The sequence below is a fragment of the Sesamum indicum genome, linkage group LG2, assembly GCF_026168435.1.
Source record: "Sesamum indicum cultivar Baizhima isolate 11 linkage group LG2, ASM2616843v1, whole genome shotgun sequence".
NCBI classification, from domain to species: Eukaryota; Viridiplantae; Streptophyta; class Magnoliopsida; order Lamiales; family Pedaliaceae; genus Sesamum; species Sesamum indicum.
In genome coordinates, this window is record NC_142658.1 from 6,482,229 (window position 1) to 6,492,406 (window position 10,178).

Genomic DNA, 10,178 nt, shown 5'->3' on the forward strand with positions numbered 1-10,178 from the left:
ATTCTGATAATGTTCAAAAGTTAGCTGTTTTGTACGGTTTTATTAAAGCAAGTTTGTTTCCCTTTTATACTAACTTGTAGTTATTATTACGCTTAGCAAATTTACAACACAAATGGATGGGTCTAGACCAACGATTGGGTCAACTTTTGTTGAATTCTGAGAACGTTCAAAAGTTAGCTGTTTTGCACGTTTTATTATAACAAGTTTGTTTCCCTTTTATACTAACTTGTAGTTATTACTACGTTTAGTAAATTTAACACACAAACTCTTGGGTCTAGACCTACGTTTGGGTCAAGTTTCGTCCAATTATGAGAATGCTCAAAATTTAGCTGTTTTGCACGGTTTATTAAAACAAGTTTGTTTCCCTTTTATACTAACTTGTAGTTATTATTACGTTTAGAAAATTTACCACACTAATGCTTGGGACTAGACCAACGTTTGGGCCTGGTTTCGTCGAATTCTGAGAACGTTCAAAATTTAGCTGTTTTGCACGGTTTTATTAAAGCAAGTTTGTTTCCCTTTTATTCTAACTTGTAGTTATTATTACGCTTAACAAATTTACTACACAAATGCTTGGGTCTAGACCAACGTATGGGTCAAGTTTCGTCGAATTGTGAAACCGTTCAAAATTTAGCTGTTTTGCACGGTTTTATTAAAGCAAGTTTGTTTCCCTTTTATACTAACTTGTAGTTATTATTACGCTTTGAAAATTTACCACACTAATACTTGGGTCTAGACCAACGTTTGGGACAGGTTCGTCGAATTCTGAGTACGTTCAAAATTTAGTTGTTTTGCACGGTTTAATTAAAGCAAGTTTATTTTCCTTTTATGCTAACTTGTAGTTATTAGTACGCTTAGCAAATTTACAACACAAATGCTTGGGTCTAGACCAATGTTTGGGTCAAGTTTCGTCGAATTCTGAAAACGTTCAAAATTTAGCTGTTTTCCACGATTTTATTAAAGCAAGTTTGTTTCAGTTTTATACTAACTTGTAGTTAGTATTACCCTTAGCAAATTTACAACACAAATGGATGGGTCTGGACCTGCAATTGGGTCAAGTTTCGTTGAATTATGAGAACGTTAAAAAGTTAGCTGTTTCGCACGGTTTTATTAAAACAAGTTTGTTTCCCTTTTATACTAACTTGTAGTTATTATTACGCTTAGAAAATTTAGCACACAAACTCTTGGGTCTAGACATATATTTGGGTTAAGTTTCGTCGAATTCTGAGAATGCTCAAAATTTAGCTGTTTTGCACGGTTTTATTAAAATATGTTTTGTTTCCCTTTTATACTAACTTGTAGTTATTATTACGCTTAGCAAATTTACAACACAAATGCTTGGGTCTAGACCAATGTTTGGGTGATGTTTCATCGAATTCTGAAAACGTTCGAAATTTAGCTGTTTTGCACGGTTTTATTAAACAAAGTTTGTTTCCCTTTTAAACTAACTTGTAATTATTATTACGCTTATCAAATTTACTACACAAATGCTTGGGTCTAGACCAATGTTTGGGTCAAGTTTCGTCAAATTCTGAAAACGTTCAAAATTTAGCTGTTTTGCACGATTTTATTAAAGCAAGTTTGTTTCGCTTTTATACTAACTTGTAGTTATTATTACGCTTAGCAAATTTACGAGACAAATGGATGGGTCTGGACCTGCGATTGGGTCAAGTTTCGTTGAATTCTGAGAACGTTCAAAAGTTAGCTGTTTTGCACGGTTTTATTAAAGCAAGTTTGTTTCCCTTTTACACTAAGTTGTAGTTATTATTATGCTTAGCAAATTTACAACACAAATGGATGGGTCTAGACCAACGATTGGGTCAACTTTTGTTGAATTCTGAGAACGTTCAAAAGTTAGCTGTTTTGCACGTTTTATTATAACAAGTTTGTTTCCCTTTTATACTAACTTGTAGTTATTACTACGTTTAGAAAATTTAACACACAAACTCTTGGGTCTAGACCTACGTTTGGGTCAAGTTTCGTCCAATTATGAGAATGCTCAAAATTTAGCTGTTTTGCACGGTTTATTAAAACAACTTTGTTTCCCTTTTATTCTAACTTGTAGTTATTATTACGTTTAGAAAATTTACCACACTAATGCTTGGGACTAGACCAACGTTTGGGACTGGTTTCGTCGAATTCTGAGAACTCTCAAAATTTAGCTGTTTTGCACGGTTTTATTAAAGCAAGTTTGTTTCCCTTTTATGCTAACTTGTAGTTATTATTACGCTTAGAAAATTTACTACACAAATGCTTGGGTCTAGACCAACGTATGGGTCAAGTTTCGTCGAATTGTGAAACCGTTCAAAATTTAGCTGTTTTGCACGGTTTTATTAAAGCAAGTTTGTTTCCCTTTTATACTAACTTGTAGTTATTATTACGCTTTGAAAATTTACCACAATAATACTTGGGTCTAGACCAACGTTTGGGACAGGTTCGTCGAATTTTGAGTACGTTCAAAATTTAGTTGTTTTGCACGGTTTTATTAAAGCAAGTTTGTATCCCTTTTATGCTAACTTGTAGTTATTAGTACGCTTAGCAAATTTACAACACAAATGTTTGGGTCTAGACCAATGTTTGGGTCAAGTTTCGTCGAATTCTGAAAACGTTCAAAATTTAGCTGTTTTCCACGATTTTATTAAAGCAAGTTTGTTTCGCTTTTATACTAACTTGTAGTTAGTATTACCCTTAGCAAATTTACAACACAAATGGATGGGTCTGGACCTGCAATTGGGTCATGTTTCGTTGAATTATGAGAACGTTAAAAAGTTAGCTGTTTTGCACGGTTTTATTAAAATAAGTTTTGTTTCCCTTTTATACTAACTTGTAGTTATTATTACGCTTAACAAATTTACAACACAAATGCTTGGGTCTAGACCAACGTTTGGGTCAAGTTTCATCGAATTCTGAAAACGTTCGAAATTTAGCTGTTTTGCACGGTTTTATTAAACAATGTTTGTTTCCCTTTTAAACTAACTTGTAATTATTATTACGCTTATCAAATTTACTACACAATTGCTTGGGTCTAGACCAATGTTTGGGTCAAGTTTCGTCAAATTCTGAAAACGTTCAAAATTTAGCTGTTTTGCACGATTTTATTAAAGCAAGTTTGTTTCGCTTTTATACTAACTTGTAGTTATTATTACGCTTAGCAAATTTACGAGACAAATGGATGGGTCTGGACCTGCGATTGGGTCAAGTTTCGTTGAATTCTGAGAACGGTCAAAAGTTAGCTGTTTTGCACGGTTTTATTAAAGCAAGTTTGTTTTCCTTTTATACTAAGTTGTAGTTATTATTACGCTTAGCAAATTTACAACACAAATGGATGGGTCTAGACCAACGATTGGGTCAACTTTTGTTTAATTCTGAGAACGTTCAAAAGTTAGCTGTTTTGCACGTTTTATTATAACAAGTTTGTTTCCCTTTTATACTAACTTGTAGTTATTGCTACGTTTAGAAAATTTAACACACAAACTCTTGGGTCTAGACCTACGTTTGGGTCAAGTTTCATCCAATTATGAGAATGCTCAAAATTTAGCTGTTTTGCACGGTTTATTAAAACAACTTTGTTTTCCTTTTATACTAACTTGTAGTTATTATTACGTTTAGAAAATTTACCACACTAATGCTTGGGACTAGACCAACGTTTGGGACTGGTTTCGTCGAATTCTGAGAACTCTCAAAATTTAGCTGTTTTGCACGGTTTTATTAAAACAAGTTTGTTTCCCTTTTATGCTAACTTGTAGTTATTATTACGCTTAGCAAATTTACTACACAAATGCTTGGGTCTAGACCAACGTATGGGTCAAGTTTCGTCGAATTGTGAAACCGTTCAAAATTTAGCTGTTTTCTACGATTTTATTAAAGCAAGTTTGTTTCGCTTTTATACTAACTTGTAGTTAGTATTACCCTTAGCAAATTTACAACACAAATGGATGGGTCTGGACCTGCAATTGGGTCAAGTTTCGTTGAATTATGAGAACGTTAAAAAGTTAGCTGTTTCGCACGGTTTTATTAAAACAAGTTTGTTTCCCTTTTATACTAACTTGTAGTTATTATTACGCTTAGAAAATTTAGCACACAAACTCTTGGGTCTAGACATATGTTTGGGTTAAGTTTCGTCGAATTCTGAGAATGCTCAAAATTTAGCTGTTTTGCACGGTTTTATTAAAATATGTTTTGTTTCCCTTTTATACTAACTTGTGGTTATTATTACGCTTAGCAAATTTACAACACAAATGCTTGGGTCTAGACCAACGTTTGGGTGAAGTTTCATCGAATTTTGAAAACGTTCGAAATTTAGCTGTTTTGCACGGTTTTATGAAACAAAGTTTGTTTCCTTTTTAAACTAACTTGTAATTATTATTACGCTTAGCAAATTTACTACACAAATGCTTGGGTCTAGACCAATGTTTGGGTTAAGTTTCGTCAAATTCTGAAAACGTTCAAAATTTAGCTGTTTTGCACGATTTTATTAAAGCAAGTTTGTTTCGCTTTTATACTAACTTGTAGTTATTATTACGCTTAGCAAATTTACGAGACAAATGGATGGGTCTGGACCTGCGATTGGGTCAAGTTTCGTTGAATTCTGACAATGTTCAAAAGTTAGCTGTTTTGTACGGTTTTATTAAAGCAAGTTTGTTTCCCTTTTATACTAACTTGTAGTTATTATTACGCTTAGCAAATTTACAACATAAATGGATGGGTCTAGACCAACGATTGGGTCAACTTTTGTTGAATTCTGAGAACGTTCAAAAGTTAGCTGTTTTGCACGTTTTATTATAACAAGTTTGTTTCCCTTTTATACTAACTTGTAGTTATTACTACGTTTAGTAAATTTAACACACAAACTCTTGGGTCTAGACCTACGTTTGGGTCAAGTTTCGTCCAATTATGAGAATGCTCAAAATTTAGCTGTTTTGCACGGTTTATTAAAACAAGTTTGTTTCCCTTTTATACTAACTTGTAGTTATTATTACGTTTAGAAAATTTACCACACTAATGCTTGGGACTAGACCAACGTTTGGGCCTGGTTTCGTCGAATTCTGAGAACGTTCAAAATTTAGCTGTTTTGCACGGTTTTATTAAAGCAAGTTTGTTTCCCTTTTATTCTAACTTGTAGTTATTATTACGCTTAACAAATTTACTACACAAATGCTTGGGTCTAGACCAACGTATGGGTCAAGTTTCGTCGAATTGTGAAACTGTTCAAAATTTAGCTGTTTTGCACGGTTTTATTAAAGCAAGTTTGTTTCCCTTTTATACTAACTTGTAGTTATTATTACGCTTTGAAAATTTACCACACTAATACTTGGGTCTAGACCAACGTTTGGGACAGGTTCGTCGAATTCTGAGTACGTTCAAAATTTAGTTGTTTTGCACGGTTTAATTAAAGCAAGTTTATTTTCCTTTTATGCTAACTTGTAGTTATTAGTACGCTTAGCAAATTTACAACACAAATGCTTGGGTCTAGACCAATGTTTGGGTCAAGTTTCGTCGAATTCTGAAAACGTTCAAAATTTAGCTGTTTTCCACGATTTTATTAAAGCAAGTTTGTTTCAGTTTTATACTAACTTGTAGTTAGTATTACCCTTAGCAAATTTACAACACAAATGGATGGGTCTGGACCTGCAATTGGGTCAAGTTTCGTTGAATTATGAGAACGTTAAAAAGTTAGCTGTTTCGCACGGTTTTATTAAAACAAGTTTGTTTCCCTTTTATACTAACTTGTAGTTATTATTACGCTTAGAAAATTTAGCACACAAACTCTTGGGTCTAGACATATGTTTGGGTTAAGTTTCGTCGAATTCTGAGAATGCTCAAAATTTAGCTGTTTTGCACGGTTTTATTAAAATATGTTTTGTTTCCCTTTTATACTAACTTGTGGTTATTATTACGCTTAGCAAATTTACAACACAAATGCTTGGGTCTAGACCAACGTTTGGGTGAAGTTTCATCGAATTCTGAAAACGTTCGAAATTTAGCTGTTTTGCACGGTTTTATGAAACAAAGTTTGTTTCCCTTTTAAACTAACTTGTAATTATTATTACGCTTAGCAAATTTACTACACAAATGCTTGGGTCTAGACCAATGTTTGGGTTAAGTTTCGTCAAATTCTGAAAACGTTCAAAATTTAGCTGTTTTGCACGATTTTATTAAAGCAAGTTTGTTTCGCTTTTATACTAACTTGTAGTTATTATTACGCTTAGCAAATTTACGAGACAAATGGATGGGTCTGGACCTGCGATTGGGTCAAGTTTCGTTGAATTCTGACAATGTTCAAAAGTTAGCTGTTTTGTACGGTTTTATTAAAGCAAGTTTGTTTCCCTTTTATACTAACTTGTAGTTATTATTACGCTTAGCAAATTTACAACATAAATGGATGGGTCTAGACCAACGATTGGGTCAACTTTTGTTGAATTCTGAGAACGTTCAAAAGTTAGCTGTTTTGCACGTTTTATTATAACAAGTTTGTTTCCCTTTTATACTAACTTGTAGTTATTACTACGTTTAGTAAATTTAACACACAAACTCTTGGGTCTAGACCTACGTTTGGGTCAAGTTTCGTCCAATTATGAGAATGCTCAAAATTTAGCTGTTTTGCACGGTTTATTAAAACAAGTTTGTTTCCCTTTTATTCTAACTTGTAGTTATTATTACGTTTAGAAAATTTACCACACTAATGCTTGGGACTAGACCAACGTTTGGGACTGGTTTCGTCGAATTCTGAGAACTCTCAAAATTTAGCTGTTTTGCACGGTTTTATTAAAGCAAGTTTGTTTCCCTTTTATGCTAACTTGTAGTTATTATTACGCTTAGAAAATTTACTACACAAATGCTTGGGTCTAGACCAACGTATGGGTCAAGTTTCGTCGAATTGTGAAACCGTTCAAAATTTAGCTGTTTTGCACGGTTTTATTAAAGCAAGTTTGTTTCCCTTTTATACTAACTTGTAGTTATTATTACGCTTTGAAAATTTACCACACTAATACTTGGGTCTAGACCAACGTTTGGGACAGGTTCGTCGAATTCTGAGTACGTTCAAAATTTAGTTGTTTTGCACGGTTTTATTAAAGCAAGTTTGTATCCCTTTTATGCTAACTTGTAGTTATTAGTACGCTTAGCAAATTTACAACACAAATGTTTGGGTCTAGACCAATGTTTGGGTCAAGTTTCGTCGAATTCTGAAAACGTTCAAAATTTAGCTGTTTTCCACGATTTTATTAAAGCAAGTTTGTTTCGCTTTTATACTAACTTGTAGTTAGTATTACCCTTAGCAAATTTACAACACGAATGGATGGGTCTGGACCTGCAATTGGGTCAAGTTTCGTTGAATTATGAGAACGTTAAAAAGTTAGCTGTTTCGCACGGTTTTATTAAAACAAGTTTGTTTCCCTTTTATACTAACTTGTAGTTATTATTACGCTTAGAAAATTTAGCACACAAACTCTTGGGTGTAGACATATATTTGGGTTAAGTTTCGTCGAATTCTGAGAATGCTCAAAATTTAGCTGTTTTGCACGGTTTTATTAAAATATGTTTTGTTTCCCTTTTATACTAACTTGTAGTTATTATTACGCTTAGCAAATTTACAACACAAATGCTTGGGTCTAGACCAATGTTTGGGTGATGTTTCATCGAATTCTGAAAACGTTCGAAATTTAGCTGTTTTGCACGGTTTTATTAAACAAAGTTTGTTTCCCTTTTAAACTAACTTGTAATTATTATTACGCTTATCAAATTTACTACACAAATGCTTGGGTCTAGACCAATGTTTGGGTCAAGTTTCGTCAAATTCTGAAAACGTTCAAAATTTAGCTGTTTTGCACGATTTTATTAAAGCAAGTTTGTTTCGCTTTTATACTAACTTGTAGTTATTATTACGCTTAGCAAATTTACGAGACAAATGGATGGGTCTGGACCTGCGATTGGGTCAAGTTTCGTTGAATTCTGAGAACGTTCAAAAGTTAGCTGTTTTGCACGGTTTTATTAAAGCAAGTTTGTTTCCCTTTTACACTAAGTTGTAGTTATTATTATGCTTAGCAAATTTACAACACAAATGGATGGGTCTAGACCAACGATTGGGTCAACTTTTGTTGAATTCTGAGAACGTTCAAAAGTTAGCTGTTTTGCACGTTTTATTATAACAAGTTTGTTTCCCTTTTATACTAACTTGTAGTTATTACTACGTTTAGAAAATTTAACACACAAACTCTTGGGTCTAGACCTACGTTTGGGTCAAGTTTCGTCCAATTATGAGAATGCTCAAAATTTAGCTGTTTTGCACGGTTTATTAAAACAAGTTTGTTTCCCTTTTATTCTAACTTGTAGTTATTATTACGTTTAGAAAATTTACCACACTAATGCTTGGGACTAGACCAACGTTTGGGACTGGTTTCGTCGAATTCTGAGAACTCTCAAAATTTAGCTGTTTTGCACGGTTTTATTAAAGCAAGTTTGTTTCCCTTTTATGCTAACTTGTAGTTATTATTACGCTTAGAAAATTTACTACACAAATGCTTGGGTCTAGACCAACGTATGGGTCAAGTTTCGTCGAATTGTGAAACCGTTCAAAATTTAGCTGTTTTGCACGGTTTTATTAAAGCAAGTTTGTTTCCCTTTTATACTAACTTGTAGTTATTATTACGCTTTGAAAATTTACCACACTAATACTTGGGTCTAGACCAACGTTTGGGACAGGTTCGTCGAATTCTGAGTACGTTCAAAATTTAGTTGTTTTGCACGGTTTTATTAAAGCAAGTTTGTATCCCTTTTATGCTAACTTGTAGTTATTAGTACGCTTAGCAAATTTACAACACAAATGTTTGGGTCTAGACCAATGTTTGGGTCAAGTTTCGTCGAATTCTGAAAACGTTCAAAATTTAGCTGTTTTCCACGATTTTATTAAAGCAAGTTTGTTTCGCTTTTATACTAACTTGTAGTTAGTATTACCCTTAGCAAATTTACAACACGAATGGATGGGTCTGGACCTGCAATTGGGTCAAGTTTCGTTCAATTATGAGAACGTTAAAAAGTTAGCTGTTTCGCACGGTTTTATTAAAACAAGTTTGTTTCCCTTTTATACTAACTTGTAGTTATTATTACGCTTAGAAAATTTAGCACACAAACTCTTGGGTGTAGACATATGTTTGGGTTAAGTTTCGTCGAATTCTGAGAATGCTCAAAATTTAGCTGTTTTGCACGGTTTTATTAAAATATGTTTTGTTTCCCTTTTATACTAACTTGTAGTTATTATTACGCTTAGCAAATTTACAACACAAATGCTTGGGTCTAGACCAATGTTTGGGTGATGTTTCATCGAATTCTGAAAACGTTCGAAATTTAGCTGTTTTGCACGGTTTTATTAAACAAAGTTTGTTTCCCTTTTAAACTAACTTGTAATTATTATTACGCTTATCAAATTTACTACACAAATGCTTGGGTCTAGACCAATGTTTGGGTCAAGTTTCGTCAAATTCTGAAAACGTTCAAAATTTAGCTGTTTTGCACGATTTTATTAAAGCAAGTTTGTTTCGCTTTTATACTAACTTGTAGTTATTATTACGCTTAGCAAATTTACGAGACAAATGGATGGGTCTGGACCTGCGATTGGGTCAAGTTTCGTTGAATTCTGAGAACGTTCAAAAGTTAGCTGTTTTGCACGGTTTTATTAAAGCAAGTTTGTTTCCCTTTTACACTAAGTTGTAGTTATTATTATGCTTAGCAAATTTACAACACAAATGGATGGGTCTAGACCAACGATTGGGTCAACTTTTGTTGAATTCTGAGAACGTTCAAAAGTTAGCTGTTTTGCACGTTTTATTATAACAAGTTTGTTTCCCTTTTATACTAACTTGTAGTTATTACTACGTTTAGAAAATTTAACACACAAACTCTTGGGTCTAGACCTACGTTTGGGTCAAGTTTCGTCCAATTATGAGAATGCTCAAAATTTAGCTGTTTTGCACGGTTTATTAAAACAAGTTTGTTTCCCTTTTATTCTAACTTGTAGTTATTATTACGTTTAGAAAATTTACCACACTAATGCTTGGGACTAGACCAACGTTTGGGACTGGTTTCGTCGAATTCTGAGAACTCTCAAAATTTAGCTGTTTTGCACGGTTTTATTAAAGCAAGTTTGTTTCCCTTTTATGCTAACTTGTAGTTATTATTACGCT